Here is a 22611-nt window from a genome sequence, read left to right as displayed (position 1 = left end):
CTCTCTGAAACAAAAGATTGTTCATGTGTATAGACGATGTATAGAGGGCTAACCGTCTATCCCTGACCATGGTTTCTTATTATCTGTTTAATTCCTGATAATCAACATACATTATCCCTTCCATCTTTCTTGGGGTTAATGAACAATGGGTGGGTAACTTTAAGTTATGGGTAAGAAGGAGGTCCCTTTCCTTCTCTGTTGAGCAGATACTGTATGTATCTATAGCATTTGCCCAAGCCTTTCAGCACAATTATGTTGTTATTTTGCCTTTTACACAAGGATGTTACAAATGATTATTTCCAGAGAGTTTTATCAAGGCAAATTGCTTTATGGAGCAATCATTTTTTTTTCAAGAACACTATCTAAAAGAAGAAATTTTGTGTCAGCCAAGGAAACATCTGAAAAAGCAACATTCTCTTGACTGTAGGAAAAATTCCTTTTCTGAAGAATTTTTATGTTGCATTTAATTTTCCAGGGCAATTAACATCTGCCCTATTCTAAGTTTAATACTACAACAGAGTAATAGCCACAAATATGTATATTTTATTGGTATACTTTGGTAAGATTAATAAAATTGGTTTTTATTTTCATTCTACTATAAAGAATAGGCTTTTCAAACCACATTATATTTGTGAACCTAACTTACCTTCTCCACAGCAAAATATTCTAATAGTCATATATTTCTACCTTGCAGATTGGTCATTTTGTTTCCAAATGCAGCAAAAATATAAGTGGGATTTTTAGTTTTAAAGTACTGGGTGATGTCTCAATATTTCCTTCTGAAAAATGACATCCTCTTTCTTAAGATTACATTTACTTCGAAGGTTTAAATTTTAAAAAGTTATTATTTTTAACTGTTGTACTATAAAATTTTTCACTCGAGAAACTTGCTATAAAATTACTTTTATATAGTGACTCATTTCATTTTTCCCATAATACTCTGGCAGAAAATCTGAAACTCCTGAAGTGCGGGTGTCCCTGACCAGAATCTGCAGCAGCTCAGGGCGCAATTCATAAAAGAATGCCTTCCTCGTAAAAGAAAGGACAGCACAGAGACTATTAAGGTTATTTTCCCCCCTCCATTTGCAGAAACTCAGGATTGTTCTTTCTGGAGTTACTCAGTTTTGACATTCTTTGCAGTAGGTTGACAATGGTTGTTTTTAAAAGCATTTCCACCCATGACAGAGGATATTCTGAAACCTATATTCCCCACTGAGTACAGCATGCTGAGCTTCCTGTTGAGGTCTGTGTCAGAATTCATATATTTTGAAGTTGTTGTTGTTTTTTTAAATGCTTCTAATGATGAAGAAACAAAGTAAGATAAGGTTCAAAGTTCCTGTGAGCTATCTGATATCTTTTAATAGAGCCAGATGAAAAACTCAGGTGTGAGGATTGGAAATCTGATTTTTAAACAAGCTCCACAGATGGTCCAGATAGGTGTCACTATTCTAACGATCCCACTTTAAATTCATGAGGTACCTGCTGACAGTCTCATCTCTCAATTTAAAGAAAATGCGATGAAAAACAAAGTAGTCCTGAACAACGAAAAGAAATTGATTGGCAAAGGAAAGATGTCAGAAACTCTTTAAAAAGAGTGTATCCATTCTTTCTCTGATTTAATCACCCATTATTCAAAAAATCGTCACTGAGTGCCGACCAGCTGCTGGGCTATGCACTGAATCTGGAGGAGAGTGTCGAGCAAAAGCAGATAGCAGATGTCCCTGACCTCATGGAGTTTAGAGTCTAACTGGGGAGCAGTTTTAATCTGTACGTCACATAGACAAATGTCGAACTGCAATCGTGATATGTGCTAACAGAGAAAGGAGCATGGAATGAGTTTAAATTACAGACCAGACTGAATATGAAAAGTCAGGGAAGGCTTCTCAGTGGAAGTGACGATTAAACTGGCATCTGGAGGATGACTGGGAGACGATGAGACAGAGATGGACTGGAGAACAAGCCCATGGAGGGAGCACCGCACAGTCAGTCTCTGCGTCAGGCTGCTGCTGAGCAAACAGCAGTGAACAAAACAAACTTCCTGCCTCTGTAGGGGAGGAAACAGACTACAAACAAATGACCAAATTAACGTAAATGATGCCAGGTGGTTAGAAATGCTGGGGAAAATAAAGATGAACGGAATAGGGAGTGCAGGGTGACGAGGGGAGGAGGATAGGTTAGGTGGGACAACCAGGGGAAGGTCTCCTGAGCCAGCTCCCGCCGAGCTGAGACTGAAGGGGAAGTGGCAGGTCTTGGGGCTGTGGGTAGGGAGGCTCCCTGGGCAGCGAGAAGAATGAGAGCTGGGGCCTAGAGTAGAGATTCCCATGAACAGAAGGAACTGGGTCCCAATGTGAGCAGGGAAGGGTCAGCCTGGATGGAGGCAGGGTTATTAGATGCCATCAGAGAGGTAATAGGGCCAAATCGTTCAGCACCTTTTATGTGAGAAAGGCAACCCCTGGAGAGATTTAGCACAGAATTGGTAGAGCTGACTTGCCTTTGAGAAGGATCAGTTGAGCTAATAATACATAGAGAAAGAACTGATAGAGGGGGAAGGCAGCAAGCACCACTTAGAGGCTATTACAGTTTGGACGAGTTTGGTACAAGCAAAGGTGGTAGAAGTGGTCAGATCCTGAATACACTTGGTAGGTGGAGCTGATGGTACCTGCTGAAGATTGGGCAGAGTGAGAAAAAGAGAATCAAGGTGACCTCATGGTCTTTGCGCTGGTGAATCCAAGGAACAGAATTTATACTGAGACAGGGAAGATTGAGAGGAGTAGGTTGAGAGGGGTGGTTCAGGAGCTTGTTTTGAGATATGTTAAATTAGGGAAGGCTCTTAGACATGTGCCAAGTCCTGTGGTGGGTGGAGCTGGACATGTCTGATGAACTGAAAGTGTGTGTGAGCAAAGCAAGCGCAGGGGACCATGCTGCCCAATGTGCTGGAGAGGTGGACTGAGGCCAAGCCACATCAGACCTTTGAGGCCACCTTGGAGATTTCAGCCTTTATCCTGAAAGCAATGGGAAGACATGAGGTATTTAGGGATACTTAAGGGTATCAGATTCTCATTTCCAAAGTGGAGCTGGCTGCCTGTGGCAGAGATTGCAGGTAGGGATTGATGTGAGTAAGAACAGATGCAGGAACACGCACTAGTTAACACAACAATCCAGATGAGATATTGTAGTAGCTCAGGGTGTGCGGTGGTGGTGGACATGCAAAGTCAGGTGATTAGACAAATTCAGGAGGCAACTGTCAGTACTTGGTAATGGGTACCTATGGAAGTGAGAGAGGCGGAAGTGAAAAAGGTGACTCTTGATTTGGGGGCTTGTACAAGATGATGGACAGTAATTCCATTCAATACAGGGAAAAGCTGGAATAAGAACCAGTGATTAAGGTGTCTCCGTGGTATCCAAGTGGAATGTCAAGTAAGCAATTGTGTGCCACGGTCTGAAGCTCAGGGGATCAAGTCTAGGCAGAGAAAATAATTTGTAAGAGATAGTCCAAAGCTAAAAAGGAAGGAAAGTTTTGAGTGAGGCAGGTTGATATTGCAAGAGGGTGGAAGGAATAATCAATCATATTGCTCTCAAAGAAGACCAGAGGAGACGGACTCCCAATGCAAGTAGAGGAGTGAGCCCTTTACAGAGAGAAGCAGCTTTTTGTTTTCTCCTGAAAGGGATGGATACACATGCAAGTAGACTTATCTGCATGCTTCATTTATTCAATAAGCACACATCGTGTGCCCGCCGTGTGCCAGGGGCTCAAACTGCTTCGGATGCAGAGATGAAAAAGAGACAGCCCTTCCCGTCAAGGATTCCTCAGTCAAATAGGAAAGACTGTTGTCTTGGCCACCGACCGATAGTGACCGAGGAACGCTGCGGATGGCTCATCAACACATGAGAAAAACATACACAGAGACAACCAGGTTCTGTGGGGAAGTAGGAACAGAATGGCCACTTTCTCTAGTGGGGAGTGCCTTGTTCCCCACTGGAGGGGCTTTTTATTGGGCTCATTTGCATAAGAATTCAGGTAAAGCTCATTACTCATTGCCAGGAAGCAAGGATCAAACAATAGGTAACAAGGAAGTCTGAGGGCCTATTTTTGAGTCAGGGTCAAACAGCTGTAAAACTCTGAGGAACAAACTTACTTCTTCCTTGGACCCTCATCATTCAACTGAGAACATTCTAAACAAAGCAGGTTTCACAGTAATTTACATATTCTTTCTTAGGCCTGATCACCCAGGAAACCCACCCTTTCCGGCATGGGGTGTCACCACCCTGTCATTGTTTCAGGCTTAGGTGGAGCAAGGGAAGTAAGGCAGCCAAGAGATTAGGAGATTTTCTTGCAGACAATGAGGACTCAAGCTATGTCAAAGCTGAGGGGTGGGGGTCCATCACCCCCTTTTGCTGTAGCCCCCAAAGTCCTTTCTTGGGGGCCTCCAACGTGATAATGCCTGTCTTAGATCGTTCTCCCGTTGGGGAATCTTACCCTTCATTGGCTAACCGACCAAGCATTGGGGTCCAGGCAGGGTGAAGTAAAAGGAGCAGAAGCAGTGCTCCTGCCAGGGAGATAAGCTTTTGTCTCCTTGCTTGCTTTTGTCTCCTTGCTTGCTTTTGTCTCCTTATGGTCCAAGGTCATTCCCTCAGCCTTAGCCTTGGCGGGGGTTACAGCTTCTGATACCAGGCAGGGCAGTTCCCAACAGACTGTCTGTACAGGTGTAGCAGCAGAAAAGTTCATGAGAGACATGAGGACACTGGGCATAATTAGATGTACGTCTGAAACTTCGGGGGTGTCGGTTTTCAAATGTTCAGACAGGAGAGGTGGGCATGATGTCATGACCATATTACAATATCATGATGCTGGAAAAGGCCATATCCTGTGGGGTCTGAGGATCTGAATACAAGCATTAGGATTTTGTAATTTATCCCTGGAAAGAGACAAATGCTGTTTCCACTGCACGATTCTAAAATTGAAGTATTTGTTTTGAATTCTGGGCTAAGATCTCTTCAAAGACATTATCTTAACAACTTTTCATTGAAAACGGGATTAGAGTCCCCAGCAATAGCCTGTTGTCAAGCCTCCAGCAGACCAGGGATCTGTGCTGACCCTGAACCAGTTTCAAGCTGGTCTCCCTCTCTCCACCCTTGGCTGCTAAACACACTGCAAACCTCTCTAGTCATCTGTCTTCCCCCTATTGTCACGTCCACATTGCTTTGTCCTTCGTTCCCTTCTAATAGCTTTTTCTTCCTACTGCATCCCTCCTTCCTAATCTTACGTCATGTTTGTGGGAGCCTTCTACATCTTCTACCTCCTTACTTTGACTGAAAGTTCAATATCCCAGTAGGAACTATCACAAATAGTCTGTTCTCGTGGTCAAGAGGGTGCTCAGAATTCTCTTATGTCCCAACCCTTATACCTCCAGGAGTCTTTTCCGTAGGCCATGCTATCTGATTATTATTCTGCCTGGTATCACTGCTATCGGTCAACATAACAGATATTCCTCCATACTCTTTCATAGCTTTTCTGAGTCACAGTCTTGCTCCTTACTCCAAGTTCTACTACATCAATGTAGAGGACTCAACAAATACACCCATTTGTACAAGTTCTCCTCAGTCTGTTTGGTTCCAATGGTCTTCACGTGAGCTCTTCATTGGCAGTCACTCCCGTGGCCACATCATGGACCATGTCACCCAGAGCTGCTTCAACTCTGGAATCCTGAACTTCAGCATCTCACTGCCTGAAAACAATTTGCCCCCGGAAAGTTGGGGTCCTCAGGGTTGTCATCACCACGCCTGTTCTTTGACCTCAGTGAGTGCTCCAGACCTTTGACGCCGCCCTCCATCACCTCAGTCCTCCCCGGTCTCAGCTTCACTTCCACCTGTAACCAGCCTAGACTATATAATTTTTAGTTATTCTCCTAAACCATTATTTTAAAATCATGTATTCATTTCTTCAGCTGCCTTCTATACTTTACTTCCAGAATCTAAATTGGGGCAAAACTCTAATGTCCGGCCTCTCTGCACCCACTCACGCACCACCAAGCGCAGCTGTAGAAAATTGCACATGTGTGCAGACTGATGCCACTAATGGTTTGCATTTTGACTAGCCCCTCAATCTTGCTCAGTAATTTTTGTGTCTGTCCTGGTCATCTGCTTCTAGCAATTTTCAGTACTTCAGCCTCCTCCTCAAAGTTCTCCAAACCACAATTTGCCATGCCATTTTCAGCACCTGATCTTCCTTCTTATTTCTAAAGAAGGTAGAGACTGTGTCAATTTACCTGTCATGGATAAATTGCACAATATGTCAACTTCCTTCTTTTCCCTCTTACCAACCACATACCTGCAAGGAATTATGTGTATTCACAGCAAGTTAGCATATAACTCCTTCTGTCAAAGGTTCACTTATTCACTTGTCTCTGGATTGCATTTGCATTTATCTCTTCTCTTTTTGGGACTTTTCTCTATCCATGTTCTATAGTATTTAGGCAGTAGGAAAGATGTTTGCAGGGAAGCTGGGTAAGATTAATAGACTAGAATGAAAATAAAGATCTTGAATCCAGATGACAGAATAAGCAGTGGTTGGAAAATTTTAAGTGCAAATTAGAAAGTCTCATCATATTTTCACTAGTACATGCTGGGAATGTAATTTTAGCTGCTTTGTGTTGTGGAAATGTACCTTTATGCATCTCTCAGTATTTTTCCACAAGTCATTCATTTGAAAATTTATTACTAAGCCACTTCCTGAAGTGCGTGGTTAAACAAAACATACATTGAGGAGTCCAGCTATGGCCTTGTAATATAGTTTAGTATCAGGTATTGTAATCCCTCCTACTTTACTCTTCTTTCTCAAAATTGCAGCAGCTATTCGGGGTCATTTATGGTTCCATATAAATTTTTGAAGTGTTTGTTCTATGTCTGTGAAATATGCCATTGGTACTTTAATAGGTATTGCATTGAATGTGTAAATTGCTTTGGGTAGTATGGACATTTTGATGATGTTAATTCTTCTAATCCATGAACACGGTATATGCTTCCATTTATTTGTGTCTTCCTTAATTTCTTTCTTCAGCATTGTGTAGTTTTCTGAGTATAAGTCTTTTACATCCTTGGTTAGGTTTATTCCTAGGTACTTTATTTTTCTTGTTGCTGTAGCAAATGGGATTTTTTAAAGATTTTATTTATTTTTAGAAAGGGGAAGGGAAGGAGAAAGAAAGAGAGAAAAACATCATTGTGTGGTTGCCTCTCACATGGCCCCCGCTGGGGACCTAGCCCACAACCCAGGCATGTGTCCTGACTGGGAATCAAACCTGCGATGCTTTGGTTCACAGGCTGTGCTCAATCCACTGAGCTATGCCAGCCAGGGCAAATGGGATTTTTTTTTCCTGGTTTCTGTTTCTGATATTTTGTTGTTGGTGTACAAAAATGCTTTCAATTTCTGAATATTGACTTTGTATCCCACAGTTTTGCCAAATTCACTCATTAGGTAGAGTAGATTTTTGGTGGAGTCTATAGGGTTTTCTCTGTACACTATCATGTCATCTGCAAACAGTGACAGTTTTACTTCCTCCTTTCCAGTTTGGATGCCTTTTATTTCTTCTTCCTGTCTGATTGCTGTGACTAGAACTTCCAGTACTATGTTGAATAGTAGTGGTGAAAGTGGACATCCTTGTCTTTTTCCTGATTTTAGTGGGGAAGCTTTTAGTTTTTGTCTGTTGAGTGTGATGTTGGCTGTAGGTTTTTCATTTATGGCTTTTCTTGTGTTGAAGTATGCTCCTTCTACTCCCACTTTGCTGAGTGTTTTTATCATAAATGGGTGCTGCACATTATCAAATGCTTTTTCCATATCTATTGATATGATATGTGATTTTTGTCTTTCCTTTTGTTTATGTGATGCATTATGTTTATGATTTGCAAATATTGTCCCATCCTTGCATCCCTGGGATGAATCCCACTTGATCATGGTGTATGATCTTTTTAATGTATTACTGGATGCGGTTTGCCAGTACTTTGTTGAGGATTTTAGTGTCCATGTTGATCAGCGATATTGGCCTGTAGTTTTCTTTCTTTGCTGTGTCTTTGTCTGGTTTGGGGATTAGGATGATGCTGGCCTCATAAAGAGAATTTGGGAGTCTTCCATCTTCTTGAATTTTTCGGAATAGTCTGAGAAGTATATGGGCTAGAGATAAAATTGAAAAAACAATGCAACAATAACTACCCTACCCACAACATACTAGCAGAGATTGTTAAAAGTGAAGAGAGAACACGGGTATTTTAACAGCAGGGGGGAAGGATGTGAGATGACCCTTGACAAAAAAATTAGTTTTGAGTGTCTGGACAGAGGAGAAATAGTAAGAGTGTGGAATGGAAACAAGTTGTAGCAAGAGAAAAAACAAAATTTGAAATGAAAATAATGCGATGAAAGAGGAAGGTAAAATGGGCTAAGAGGAGGGTGGGGCAATGTGAATTGAAATACACTATACTATAAAACCTAGTGACTTAATATGTACAAACTTGCTGGACAAGAAATGAATGTTAAAAAGCTATGCAGGAAAGAAAACATCGCAAATCATGGAGAAGACCACAGTGGCTTTCGTCTCAGTAGCTTCTTGTATTTACCACTGTTTTTTCTTTCTGGATCTGCCTCTGGTGATGTCAGATGTCTGACCTTAGGCAGCCTGTTTGATACTTTCAGTGACCTGCCGTCCCTGGCTATCTCCTTCAGTTGTTAATCTGGTCACTCTGCACTCAGCAGCCAAGTTTAAGCACCGTTAGGTAGGGCAGAATCACTCCTGGGGTTGGGTCTATTGTTTCCCCTCCCACTACTGCAGCTCAGAGGGGAGTGGTCTGCCTGAGTGGGACCAGGATGGTTGCCGCATATGGGGCTTGGCTCAGCACCCAGATCCTGGTGGCTGCTCTTTCAGTTCTCTCCCCAAAGCCTCAGTCCTTAGTCTCCCCTCAGGCGTCACCAGCCCACTCTGCCTCTGCCTTTGCCAGAGCCCAGGGTAAGTGGCTGCAAATGAAAATTTGTGTGTCAGCCCTTTAAACGGCTCCTGCATCTCTAGCCATCTGTCTCTGGCAGAGAGCAACCCTGCCACTATTCACAGCTGGTTGTTATCTGTGTACCTTTTTGGCTCTGGTGCTCTAGGCTGGGCATCCAAGCTTAGGGTTTGGACCCCATCCTTCTCAGGGGGATCCAACAAGCTGCTCAATTATCCCTTCAGCGCTGCTGCCTGTGGGAGCTCGGCCAGCCCTCCTTACCCGACAGGTTGTGCCAAAGCTGATTCTTCTGTCTTCCCAAAGTTATAGGGCTTCTCTCTAGCTGTGGCTCAGTTGTTTGTCCCAGGTGGTTTCAAATACAATTTTTCTGATGGGAGGAGGGAGGAAAATAATATAATTGAAAAAGGGTAACTGAGTTATGTAATTATTCACTTAAAAGGTACTCATTTTTTAAAGTGCTAGAAATTGTATTCTATATTTAAAGGCTAGTTTTGAAAATTTCATTATGAATTTCTAGTAAAGAAAAATTAAGCTATGTCTACATTACATAAAGTGAGTGTGTATGTGTGGATTGTGATACAATGTATGGATATTTATCTATGTATGTAAACATGTTAAAATGTACTTCCCTTTCTTTTTTCTTCCTCTAACTCTATATTACTGTTACTTTAAATTAGAAAGAAATCTGAAAATACTCTCTCAAGAAAATGAAGGTGGAATTTCTGTAAATTTTAGATTTATCTTGCCTAGGTATTCTGCAAATTGTGGTTTCTGTGTTTGCATGAATATACTACTCAGTTTCCTTTCCTTCTCATCAAGAAAAAAATATTCTTTCCCTCCCTCCTCTTGTCTCTTTAGCTCAGTTTCTTTATTTCTTTTTTTATTTTCGCTACTGCAGTGTTTTTGCAGACTTCACAGCAACCTCATGATATTCCTAATGTTTCTTTTGATGTTTTATTTTGAACTACTGTTAAAAAGAAAGGTATGAGATGTAAAATCCTTCCTTCCTGTGTCAACCAACATTTGAAATAAAAGCAAACAGTTTCCTTTTTCTTGTTTCCTATTCCAGCAGCGACTCGTGTTGCTTGCTGTCTCTCCTGCCTTTCATTCTTGAGGAGGCACCTCAGTGGCTCGAGGAGGTGGTTGATTCCTGGGACGGTTGCTGATGGGTGTAGCCCAGAACCCTAGGGTGTGTGTCTGAGCAGTGAGGAGCACCCCCCGCCTCCCAAGAGTCTGGGGAGAAATCACTCAGTCAGTATACACAGTGACAGCGGAGATGTCACATGTGAGGGTTCTGGAGAACTGAGTCTGAATGCCAAGCGTGGATCTTGCCTTGGGATATTTTTGTGCATCCATTTCAGTGTACAACATTTCATGTTACAGAAAAGGATTCATGTAAGTTTTGACCAAAAAATTCAGGGTTTCTGTGGGCTGGAGAGGAATGCGTATGTGAGGCCTTTCCTCTTGACATTTTCACTCCATTTAGAACTGGGTCACTCAAAATGACCAATAAAATATAGTAACTTAAAAAAAATTGCTTCTTTTTTTAAATCAGCTCCCTTTGTGACCTCTGGACACCATTTCGCTGGTGACTATATTAGTGACTATATTAAATTAGTGACTACACATACACATGCTAAAATTCTGCATTCTGGAGTTAGCATGTTATTTTTAAACCCTTTAAAGCTAGACAGAGGCCCACCTTCAGTAAGTCAAAGGTCCTAATTCAGTCATTGGGATGCCGCAGAAGTGGGCAGCACTATGATCCCATGAATCTGTGACAATACAGCCAGAGAACTATCTCCCCATGAGCACCTAAAGTCTCACCACCTGCTGGGTTCTAGACCTGTTCATATATATATTCAGTTCACAGTAAAGAAGCATGGAATCAGGATTACCATATAACGCTAATCTCCTTGGAATCTCCTTAAATTCTTAGTAGTGCAAATGTGTTAAACTTCCAGCTGCTCCAGCAGGCACACAGACTAATAGCATTATCCTTGGAGTCATTTCTTTTTAAGGAAAGGGAAAAGTATCCAACAGTAAAATTACCTTTAGCTGAGGAAAAGCCTCTTTTATCTTTCCATGTATGGATAATAGTTCACGAAATAACTTTGGAATTAGTGAGATCAAGTGGAAAACCTTGCTCCACCACTTGTGTGGCCCCACTCAAAAGTTAATCTCTATAAATTCCTTTCTCTGTAAAATGAGTATAATAGGTGTGTGGAAGTAAATGAAAACCAACGACATGAGAACAAATAAAGGCTATTTATTCTGAGCTCACTGCGCCAAGGCAGGCAGCCACCCTCACTTGTGTCTTGGCACAGACCCCACAGGCAAGCAAAGGAGCTGGAAAGCTTCCTAGTGGAGAAGGGGAAGGTTCCGGGTCTGCCCTGATTGGACGTCATTGGCATGGGGAAGCTGTAGTCATAGTAACTAGAAGCGGGACATCCTGTGTGGTTGGTTAATGGTATGTATATGGCATTCTCTGGTGCTAGGGTGAAAATAGGGACAAATATGAGGGGAGCTATCAGCTGTTAATCATGTCCTGGCTGTGTGGGGCCAACTGTTAGAGCAGTTATTGCTTAGTTTCCTGTATTATCACCAGAAGCAGCAACTTGACTTCCTGCAAACGTGAATTTTAGCTGGCTTGCTTCCTGGATTGTTTACTGTAGATAAGAGATGGGGTTCCTAAGCAGGTTGCTGCAGGTTCTGGGTCAAAGCCCGATTTTTTCTATAAGGTCTGGCCATTTTCCATTAGTATATTCAGTCTCTGAATTGCACCAGTGAAAAGCATTCATCACAGTGCTATCCTGTAGCAGGTGCTCAATAAGTAAAAGTACAGTCTTTGCAAGTGTTTGAAACCACTCCTATCTGGTAAATTTTTCTTGATGTCAGGGCTGAGGTTTGGATCACAATTGGGGGGATGTGGGAAAGCCAGATTATGTTGGTATTAACTAGGTCCTTTTCTGTGGAATTATGTCAGAGCTGAAATGAATGGTGTATCAGTTGTAAGAAAACACCTATGATTCCTTAGGAGAGCCTAAAATTTCCCATCCTGTTAATCGCACTTCTAGGAACCATACAAGTCCAAAAAAACTCCAGGGTCCTAATAGGTCTCTAAATTCATGTTGAGTTTAGGAGGTATTCAGAGGATACCAGAGTTTAAAGCCACTTACAGTCATTAAAGGTTCTGTAATAAGAACTCACATGATTCCCAGCTTCTAGCACAATGCCAGGAACACAGTATACACTTAATCAGCAGTTGAATGAATGAATGAATGAATGAATGAGTTTTTCAACCCAGATTAAGTAACTCTTATGAAGAAAGTATGTCACCTTGCCTTCTATTTGCTGTGTTAGCATATAGCTTATAAATATTGTGTCTAATTATTGATAGTAACAAATTCTGGTAACCCACTTATCTACAAAAGTATTATGTGTTTTTGGATATAAGCATTATAATGCAAGCAATACTTTGCATTATGATTTTGTAGCAATTGTTCAGTGTTTTTCTATGAATCGACCATCTTTTTGGCGGACTGAGTTGAACATAGTAAGTCAACCTCCTTTCACCCAGGCCTTGTTGTAAAAGATCTTTACACATTCCAACTAATTTTTTCCATGTAATTTCTTTGGTCGAATGAAAGATTGAGATACAGTTGTATGGACTGGGAAACAGAATCATCAACTTCATTTCTAAGCTCTACTTGAATGAGTCTGAGTAAGTCTTTTAACCTCTGTGAGTGGCAAAGAAAATGACTGTTCCAAAAAAAAATTGGGGCACTTTGATGTATAACCCTGTCATGTCAGGGTAACACAATATATTTATTAATCATTGGTAAATTATTCTACTATCTGTGCATAAATTTGCATTACATTTTTTTAAAAATCCTTTAAATAGCCATTTATTTTAACTTTTAGTTTTGGGAAGCAGGAACACAGAAAATAAAATAACTATTAAAAGCTTTAGTTATTTATTTGAAAAGATGTGTCTCCATTCGACTTTTCCCAATACGTGTATTCTTGTGGGTGACACCCGTGAGCTCTGATGCTTGTAGTGAATACGCAGAAAGTCTCGTGATCAAAATGACCTCAGTGCGAGCCGGAGGTCGCTGAAGCGTAGACTCGGGCTCCAGGCGGATCGAAGCCACTCTCTGCTACTTCCCGACTGTGTTATACACATTCTACTATTACTGTAAATGAGAATTATCAAGTGAAAGGGCTGTTTTATTGTTTTACAGATCTTAGGGACAGCACAGGTTTACATCAAAGATATAAGCTAAGGTACCAAGTATGATCTGGCATCAGAACATGCTCAGTAAGCTTCCCCACGCCAGCATTTCTCTCACCACTCGGATGTGAATCAGCTGGGGTGCTCACTAAAATGCCTCTGCCCCGGCCCTACCTCAGATTTTCTAAATCAGAACTTCACTTATCTAAGAAAAAGAAGATAGAAAACATGTACAGTAACATGACAGCAAACTCACAATTATTAACTACCACACCTAAAACAAAAACAAACTAAGCAAACAACTAGAACAGGAACAGAACCACAGAAATGGAGATCACATGGAGGGTTATCAACAGGGGAGTGGGAGGAGGAGAGAGGGGGAAAAGGTACAGAGAATAAGTAGCATAGATGGTAGGTAGAAAATAGACGGGGGGAAGGGAAGAGTATTATGGGAAATGTAGAAGCTAAAGAACTTACAACACATGGGCATGAACTAAAGGGGGAAATGTGGGTGGGAGAGGGTGTGCAGGGTGGAGGGGAATGAAGGGGGGAAATGGGACAACTGTAGTAGCATAATCAATAAAATATATTTAAAAAATAAATAAAATAAAATCCTAAAATTAAAAAAAACTTCAGAGAATGGGATACAGTAAAGAGCTATTTTAATAAACTTTCCAAATGACTCCTATGCCCACTAGGGTTTGTGAATCAGCCCCTGTTTTTTTTTTTTATTCAGTGGGTAAATGATCAGTCCTTCAGTCCTGAAGCATTCGTTCATTGATTCAACAAAACTTGTTGAGCCATTTTTCATTGCATTGTGATTATTATTGTGATTATTGTGATTATATGGTACTGTGGTAGTTCGCTTGTGAGGAAGAATACAGAATAAAATGCACCATGCGTGTCAAGTGTTTTATTACCTAATTAGGCTAACATGGTGGGTCTTCAATATTTACTAAGAAGTAAGCACAAAGTACTTGGATTTGGGCTCAAAGCAGTGTTAATAGTATAATATGTAACATCCAGAACAAGAGAGACATCATTTTGTTCTTGCAGGTGATACTTGGAGTAATAATCTCTCCTGTCCGTTAAAACCATCTGTGATGGCTTTAATTATTTAATGTCCATCTGTGATGGTTTTAATCATTTAATGGAAAGAGAAAATTGAGTCTAAGAGCTAAGATTTGAGATGCAGAGTTATGTGGACAGCGGAGCAAATTTCACATCTAGATTTAATAATTCTCAGACCAGTGTTCTTCTCACTGTGCCTACATTGTATCACATACAGTTTTTTCTTACTTAAGCTGTCTAGAGATAGAAGAATTTAGATAAGGTGAAATTATTTCACTACTTAATACTTTGGTTGAAAAACAAACATAAGAAATACTCCAAATCAAATAAATAAATGAAACTTCCTTCCCATCAGTAAGCATTTCATGTTCAGCTACCAAGCAATCAAGCAAGGATTCTGTTCCTTAAAAAAAAAGCGTGAGAGAAGCCATGCATCTAGTGTTTGTGTTAGGAGAAAATATAATCACTGTGATCGTTAGTTTTATGGTCAGCTTCGCTGGACCACAGAAATAAACGTGGGAGGGGAGCTCCCAGTTTCCTTGAAGAGCTCCATGATCTCTCTCCTCTGCAGCCCAGAACTTAGAGTGGAAACTGCTATTGTTGAATTGGCAAATGTAAATGTTATGACGATCCTAGGACGGCGAGGGCCAGTTGGTGACCTTTAATTGCCTAAGTCAAGGTGGTCGTGGTTACCCTAAGAGACAGAAAAGTCAAGGCAGCTGTCAGAATATTCTGAGCTGTAGAGTAGTGTGGCCTTGACTGCTAGATCCTGGTGTTCCTGTGAGTGAATAGATGGGAAGCCTAATAAATTATTTCTTAATCTGCATAAGCAGAAGAGTTCCAAGTCGACTAAACAGAAGTCTGACTTGAATCACACAAACATTCATGACCTCCTAGCCAATCCTCAGTTGAGCCAGTTTACAGACCCAGTACCTCCTGAATGCAGGAGAGGCTAGGTCCCCTTGAGAGCAGTCCCCAGTACCTTCCTAAAAACTCATACTCTGAATCTTTCTCCCAGCCATCCCCGGGATGGGGGGTTGGGGGGGCCTATAGCCTTTTACTAGGCTAACTGGGCAATAGGGGGAGGAACTAATGAGGCTTTAGTGGATGGCTGAACCCTGGCTCTGAACTGACCCAGATTCCAGGAAGCCCAAAATGTCACTGTGGTCTACCCTTTAGAATAGGAGCTCCTGAAGGTCTGATAACCTTATCTCAGGTCCTTCTGGAGGTGGGCCCAGTGAGTCTTCAAACCCACCATGTGGTTATTTTTCCAATTCTGGAAAGCATGATTGGAGTAGATAATGCTCAGCAGCTGGCAGAGTCTTTGCACCAGTTCCCTGACCTTGACGGTGAGGGCTGTCGTGGTGGGAATGGCCACGTGGAAACCACGAGCACTGCCTCCATCTAGCAAAATAGTAAACCGAAAGGAATAGCTCCTTTCTTGGGCTCCATTACAACGATGGTGGTATTATGCTGGTCAAGAATAGCAACCACTCTAGACTTATTGGTAAGACTTTCGTGTATCAGAGAGTGATAAATAAATCCAACAAAAATTCAGGAGTCTTTAATCTCAGTGAAATTTTATGGGTCCAGGGCATGTCACGATGTTTTCTCTAAGGCAAAGGCTAAGTCACTGCATTTGCAGCTGGTCTTTCCTACAACAAGAAAAAAGGCACAATCCCTAGTGAACCTCCTTGAATTTGGAGCCAACTTACTCTTCACTTGGGTGTGTTGCTCTAGCCTACTCAGTGACTCACCCAAACAGCTGCTTGTTTTGAATGGGACCCAGAACAGGAGAAGACTGAAGTAGGTCCAAGATGTTATGCAAGCTACTCTGTCACTTGGGTCATATGATCTAGCCCAATGTCACAGTACTTGAAATGTTGGTGGCAGATAAGAGTGCTGTTTGGGGCCTTCAGTGGGCCTCTATTGGTGGGTCATAGCATTTAGCATTTCAAAGCAAAGCCCTGCCCAAGGTGGATACCTGCAGTACTATGACCCCTTTCTGGAACATTAGTAAAGGACAGTTGGAAAGGAAAATCATCCCAGTGAACATAATTTCAAGCAGTGCACCTGCTCAGATGTGGGTTATGTATTGATTCATGGCCTATGGCCAATGGTTTGGCTGAGTGGTCAGGGACTTGGAAGAAAATAACATTATTGGAAAATTGATGATAAGGAAGGCTGGGAAAGATGTGTGTGAAAGGGACAGAAACATGAAGATACTTGTGTCCCATATAAATGCTCAACAAAGGAAGACTTTAGTAATCAAGTAGAAGGATGACCTATTCTGTAAACAGTAGCCAGCCTCTACCCCCCGCCCCGCCCCATCGTGGCCCGATGGACATTATGCATGGGCTCAGGAGCATGAACCTCTGCTCGCCAAGGCCAAGTTGGCTGCAACCACTGCTGAGTGCCCAGTCTGCCAGAAGCACAGATCAACACTGAGTCTCTGACCTGGCACCATTCCTCAGGGCGACCAGCCAGCTGCTCAGTGGCAGACCGATCACAGTGGACCACTTCCATCAGGGAAGGGTCAGTGTTGTGTTCGTACCGGAAGAGACACATTCTGGAGATTTGGGGTTTACCAAGCCTCCACAACCTCATAAGCCAATTCTCTCACTCTCTCTCTCTCCCCACCCCCCGCCTCAGGGTGCTGTGTCATGTCAGCTCCAAAGTAAAAAGTCTTTAACTCTAAGCAGAGGGTTGCTTTTGTCGTTGTGTTGACCAACCATGCATTATGTGAACCAGACCAATCTATAATTCCCCAAGAGAAAATAGGGAGCATCATGACTCACACTTGATTTTGACCTTCTTGATATTTTAGATTCTCTCCATGCTGACTGATGTTTGACTTACCTATGAACAATAGTAATAATACCATGCATTTGCAAATGCTTCACTGGTTAGCAAGAATGTTTACATATTAATTATCCACACCTAATATGGTATTAACACACTGTAGGCGCACAATATACCTATTTAATTAATTATTATAAAATGATGAATTTAGGTCATATCTTTTTCCTTTTTCATTTCTGTTAAATCAGGACAATTTCTTTTTAAGCCTTAATAATAAGCTAAACTGAAGCAAAGTTAGAAGAATGTGTTGAGGAAATTGCTAAATTTTGTGTTCTTAAAGCCAGCCTGAACTATCTCTCCCCAGCTGGGACTCTTTCCAAATTGGTTTTTCTTGTCGGTGGAGCATTGCTAATCCAATTAGTGAGACCTGTGCCCAGGGCTGCCCACAATACCCCTGGGTGTTAATATTCCCCCATCAAGAACTTCAGAGTTCTCTCAGAAAAACTTTTATTTCACTAAGTCCTTCACACACAGATATGTGACATATATACAGGGGTTTCAGGCCTGGATTAATGTAGTTTATCATAAAAGACCTGTCCATAATTTCACAAGCCTGTGAAAACCAAGGACCAATACTGTACCTCTGTGACACAAAGATGGGAAAATGAAATAGATACATTTGCTTCATTATAAAGGCTTACACCACAATTAGAGATGTCAATGCAGATTATTGTCAAGAATTATTTTACTCTCTTTCCCAAAATGCGCGTGTCTCTGTTCTAGTGTGTTTGTGCCTGTGTTAGTCTGTTCAAGCTGTCACAACCAAACACCACAGACTGGGGCTTAAACATCTGCCTTTTATTTCTCACAGTCCTGGAGGCTGGAAGTCCATGATCAAGGTCTCCAGAAGTTCAGTTTCTGGTGAAAACTGTCTCCTGAGACAGCCTTCCCTTGGTGTTTGCCTAAGGAGAGACTGTTCTCTGGTGTTTCTTCTTACTATTATTTTTGGACACTGGTCCTATCACATTAGGGCCTCACCCTTCTGACCTCATGTAACCCCAATCACTTCCCAAAGGCCTTGTCTCTGAATGCCTTCATGTTAGGGTCTAGGGCTTCAACGTATGAATTTGTAGGGGACACAATTTAGTCCAAACCAGTGTGTAACGTCAGCTGAGCTACACATCTTCAAATAACTTAACTACACCTGAAACTAAGGAAACTTAGCAAATTTCTTTATATTTCTAGTGCCCACAGCACTAGCTGCTATTACTTTCTAAGAACTTCTTTTCTGGGTATGTATTTATTAAATTACCTTTTAAACTCATGAAAAGAAATTACTGCCACGAAACAGAATTTACCTTTAATCCCCTCACACTGTTCTGCAGCCGCTCTCATTTATCTCACTGCCCTCCGGTCCTTTCCCCAGGGGTTTGTAACCGGCATGATGATGTACAAGTTTGCGTTCTTCTCTTTTAAATTAAATGTTATTTTTGTAAGTGTATTTCCTTAATTCAGCATACTTATTGACAGAATTACAATGTTTAATTTTGATGAAGATGAACGACTCCTATTTACTGGATTTTTCAAAAGCAGTATTGATTTTTTTTCAATGACCTAGCCCGTCTTCCTGGGCGCATTGCCGACCAAACTTCCATTTGTTTACACGAGATACCACTTAACACACAGAATATTTGATATCTTCAAAAAAAGGCAACAGAATTACTTATAGAGGAGACTAACTGGATTATCCATAGAGTTATTAATATACAGCAACCATTACTAAATGACTTTTTTCTCAGCTGATCTCATGCCGGTCTGATTGCCATCCATTCTTAAATGTGCCTATAATAGGTTTAGATTCATAAAAGAAGGTCCTAGAATAATGGTTCTTGGGGCGGGGGGGAAGGGAGGTGGACAGTTTTCCCCCAGAGCACATTTAGCAAAGTCTAGAGACATTTTTGACTGTTCCACCTGCCCAGACAAAGCGGGGATGCTATCACCATCCCGTGAGTGGAGGCCGAGGTGCTGCTGAACATCCTACATGGCACGGAGCAGCCCCACAGCAAAAACGTATCTGTCCCAAAAGGTTAGAGTGCCAAGACCAAGGAATCTTGGTCAAGAGTTAGATTTCTCAGAGGCAGAGCACCTTGTTTCTTTTTTTAAAAAATGTTTCTCCCTAAAGGACTACCCAGAAATTTGAATAAACTCGTCTCCCTGAAATGTTTGAATGTTAATTTTTCATTTTCCAGAAGAACCACCCAGAGAATAATTCAAGTTCCCATATGCTATAACTTGCAAAAAATGTATAACTTGGCATAACTATTATGATTCAGTATTTTAACATCTGTTCTGTAGAAATGAGAATCGCTTCATTTTACTATCCAAAGGAGAGTAAAAAAGTACTGTTTTCATTAATGGCCATGTGGAAACTGGTGCCCTTAAGGAGAAAAACATGTTCCAGAGCTGAAAGGAAGACTCTAAGCTGCCTGTTCTCTCCCAGTCCCGGAGTCTAGAGCGCGGGAGGCAAGCACAATGCCCTCGGGCCATACCCAGCCCTCCACCGAGTTCCTTGCCCCTAGTTAAGGAGTAGTTACATTTACACAGTCCTAAAATTACCTTCGGCCCTTTAAAGGCAACCTCGAGGCTGATGTGGCCCCCGGTGAAAATGAGTTTGACACCCCTGCTCTACAAAAAGCCTGGCACATAGTTGACATTCAATAAAAATACACTGGATGACTCTCACAGGTTCCTTATTTTCTCGTTCAAACATCAGACATACTGGGTAATTCTGGTGTTTGGCAAAGTGACTTGGGCTTCTCACAAACCCTACCACGAGCTTGAAGAATAGGAAGCTATCCCTCTGCTCTCTGCACTGGTAATCTGAGAAGATATGAAAATCAAGCCATCACCTGGTCAGCAGTTCTAAACATATTACTCCTTCTAGAAGAATATGTTTATGTTAATGACTCTAAACTTATTTTAATTTTAAAATAATTATTTTAATGAATTATGTTAGAAGTGAACAATCCCTGGACCTTGCACAGCTGTAAGTTCTGGAATGGGTTTCAAACGCCAAGTTTTGTACAGGAGTCTCTGGGGCTAGCAGCCAAGCCATGTCTTGAGAGGAGAAGCGAGAAATAGAGGAAACATCCCTGATGCAGCTTTGACCTGAGGTTGGGGAAATCTCTTTGATATTTTTCAGAATCACTTGCTTTGAGTCAAGCTGTGGCCACCTGGGCCTGACGGTCGGGTGACAAGTCCAGGAGACACTGGTTGACGTTGTGGTTTCTTCTCAGAGCACGCAGTGTGCCCTGCCATGGTTTCTGTTGTGTGTAGGGAGTGTTTGGACTGCAGACAGAGCAGGCAAATTCCGTTCTTTGGGGACATAGCAAGCCTTTCCCTGTCCCTCAAGAAATAAGCTCGCTGGAGACACTACCTGCTTTCTAAAATTCTTTATCCCGTGTTGCAGAACTCTGCCTGGAACCAAAATATCTTAACAGTATATGCACATTTCTAGAAAATACGATTCTACTAAAGCATATAAGCATTTAGCATTTTCAGAAGGAATGAGGTTAGGAAGTCACCCTGTCCAAACTCAGTTCCTTTCCGTAGTTTTCAGACCCAGCCATGCTCACTTATGCCTAATATCATAGTGGAGGACCTTGTGCCTAAACATTTTCGTATAGAAAGGAATTGGCAGGATTTGTCAGGAGGTAGAGTTGTATTTGGTGAAAACAGTTTACTTGGCTTAATGACTGACTGAGTTGCAAATTGTCTCCTATTTCTAAAGGAGGGCATATAAAATGCGTAAGACAGAACATTTAAAGTAACAGTCAAAAGGAAAGGCCAGAACCATTAAGAGGAAAATGTGGAACTAGTGACTACATTAACAGCTAGCACTTACTGAGTAGATACTATAGGTAACTTACGTTGTTAAGAGTTTTCCACGTATTCACTCATACAATTCTTACCGCAGCACTGTTAAGTGAATACTTTTGTTACCCGCCCCCCCCCCCGCCCCCCCGTTTCACTGCAGCAGAGAGACTAATCATTTGTCTGACACCCCACAGCTCGTAGGTGACAGACCGGGATCTGATTTCAGGCAGCTCTCGTAGAACCGGCGCCCTCACCTCAGACGTTGTGCTGCCCCCTAAACTCAGGGCACCAGTTTTCCGAGCTGCAAGGCAGGCAGGGCAAGAATATTTAATATTTTTTCCAAGTGCTAAATTCTTGGGAAAGTGGTTGGAGAGCTTATCACATGAGTAACATGATGTAACATGAAAAAATGTCATTAATTGATCTTTTGAACAAGATCCAAGTGTATTCTTCAGAGTGATATTGCTCACATCAACCCTCAGTAAAAGGGGTTTAAGTAGTAGCTCCATGAATCTGCAAATGCGATCTGAAATCCGGATTTCCTGAAGTGAACGGCACTGATGAATGGGTGTGATTGCTGTCCTGATCCCTGTTTTATTTGCATTAGTAACAGTCAGCACTGCCTTGTTTGCTGATGCGCTTACCTTTGTAACCCTGGCTTCCTCTGCCACTGTGACAGCATGACAGGCTCCCAGAAGCAGGTATGGCATAAATTCATGCGTGAGCGAATCTTCTAAAGGCAAAGAGCTCTGAAAAAATTTGGATAAACGTGTCTCCCTTAAAAGTTTAAATCTGAATTTTTCATTTCCCAGAAGAACCACCCAAAGAATAATTCAAGTTCCCATATGCTGTATTCCCATATGCTGCAAAAAAAAATGTATAACTTGGCATGACTATTATGATTCAGTATTTTAACATCTGTTTTCTAGAAATGAGAACAGCCTCATTTTACTATCCACAGGAGAGTAAAAACTAGTTTTCTTGACAACCATGGGGAAACTGGCGTTCTTAAGGAGAAAAAAAAATGCTCCAGCACAGAAAGGAAGAATCTAAGCTGCTCGCAGCCTGTTTACTACCATTTCCAAGAACATAGTAGCCTCAAGTTCCTCAAAGTATATACATCATGACTACAAACTATAACTGTGAAAAGTCATTGTTCTTAAGAGTTACTGGCAGAGTGACCTTGACTGGAGTTGAAAAGGCAGCGTGTTGACTCTTGGCCTTGCTGTTTATTTCTTCTTTACAAACTCTGATGTCAGGGTCAGTCCCGAAAGTTGTGTTACGCAAGATCCACGCAAACCCCAACCGAGCGGATGGCCAAGAACTTGCCGTAGCGGAAAAGTCAGAGGACAGATCGGAAGTCTGCTCCCACAGAGCCAGTATCGCCTTCCTTCAAAGCCCGCAGCCGCTGCTCCAATCACCAGTCCATAACCTGGGGCTTAAAGACAAAATGTTCCTACAGGATGGGTGGCTTTTCGTCAGGAGTCACAGCACCTAAGTGCGGACTCTGGCCTCCCGCCACCGCCTGCCTCCTGCTCCTGGAAACAGCGCCTCCCGAGGACTTAGCACCGGACCGCACCCAGTGGTATTTCAGGGCTCAAAAAGCGGTCTGAGGCCTCGCTTGTTCAGCCTTCTCTGCCCTT

At 41.9% G+C, this 22611-nt stretch overlaps 1 protein-coding gene across 2 annotated transcripts in view; it reads left to right on the top strand.

The window, feature by feature from the left end:
• Positions 1 to 22611, top strand: part of FAR2 (fatty acyl-CoA reductase 2) — a 115850-nt gene that overhangs the window by 48092 nt on the left and 45147 nt on the right. The window lies entirely within an intron of this gene.

Source organism: Phyllostomus discolor, chromosome 2 (genome assembly GCF_004126475.2).
Source record: "Phyllostomus discolor isolate MPI-MPIP mPhyDis1 chromosome 2, mPhyDis1.pri.v3, whole genome shotgun sequence".
NCBI classification, from domain to species: domain Eukaryota; kingdom Metazoa; phylum Chordata; class Mammalia; order Chiroptera; family Phyllostomidae; genus Phyllostomus; species Phyllostomus discolor.
Note: the sequence above shows the minus strand (reverse complement) of the source record. Positions and strands in the feature narration are given on the sequence as shown.